Below are 921 nucleotides of genomic sequence, written 5' to 3'. Positions count from 1 at the left end.
CACACACACATATATACACACACACATCCTTTACAAGTGTGAGGAGGAAAAGACCACTGGCGCCCTCTGGTGGTTACAGGAGAGATGAAGACCCAGGAGGCTCATTTTGGGGGGTTTTCAGAAGACAACTGCAACCTTCAGCAGCACTTTCTGCTGTTAGGCTCACACTAATATTACCCCATTAGCTGCTTGACATTTTCTGAGAAAGGTCATGTTTTTTTTTTTAAATAAACAATTATAAGAAGTCCCCTTGTTTTAGCCCCTGCCCCCCAAAGAATATGTGCCCCTGGTGAGATGCAACCGCTCAGCAACATCTCCACCCTGATACACACATGATGGCAGCTATTGGTGATGTATTAATATTGATTGACATATATTTTATCCTAAATTAGATGTAGAAGATGTCTACATATACTCTTCAGGGTGATGATCAGCTTATTTGGGGTTTTTAGAGCATTAGTAAAATTAAAAGTAAATCCTTGGACAGCACACCGACCTGGAGTCTCCGTCTCTAACAGTATCAGTCTACCTAGTGATGCACTGACCAATAAAGCTTGTACTATATGTGCATGTATGGAGAAATTGAAGCGATGTTGCAATGAGTGTCACATAGTGTTTGCATAAAACAAATCACATAATTCCATTAAGTCCACTGCCAGCTGCCGGCTGGAGACGGCAGTCCAGTGACCCTGTCTTATTTAATTGCGATGGAAGAGAACACTAGACGTCAAGATGGGAAGTCATGAGCAATTTAAAAAAGCAAATGATGTAAATAAAAGACCAGCATACTATAGCTAATGCATCAAAATTGGTGTCCAAATTTGAATAAAAGACAATTTGCTACCAAAGCTCATCCAGAAAACGTTTGAACAAAGTGTCAGTAGATTTGTAATGCCTCTGCTAAATAGTCTCAGGAAGGAA

General features: G+C 40.4%; 1 long non-coding RNA gene across 1 annotated transcript in view; it reads right to left on the bottom strand.

The window, feature by feature from the left end:
• Positions 1 to 402: 402 nt before the first annotated feature.
• LOC116690634 (uncharacterized) overlaps positions 403 to 921 on the bottom strand; it is a 21,592-nt gene continuing 21,073 nt past the window's right edge. The window contains exons 2-3 of the long non-coding RNA XR_004332321.1: positions 497 to 503; positions 403 to 414 (exon numbers count right to left, since the gene is read on the bottom strand). This is a non-coding gene — a long non-coding RNA (uncharacterized LOC116690634). The remainder of the gene's footprint in view (positions 415 to 496; positions 504 to 921) is intronic.

Source organism: Etheostoma spectabile, chromosome 6 (assembly GCF_008692095.1).
Source record: "Etheostoma spectabile isolate EspeVRDwgs_2016 chromosome 6, UIUC_Espe_1.0, whole genome shotgun sequence".
NCBI classification, from domain to species: Eukaryota; Metazoa; Chordata; class Actinopteri; order Perciformes; family Percidae; genus Etheostoma; species Etheostoma spectabile.
This window is presented reverse-complemented; position numbering and strand designations above follow the sequence as displayed.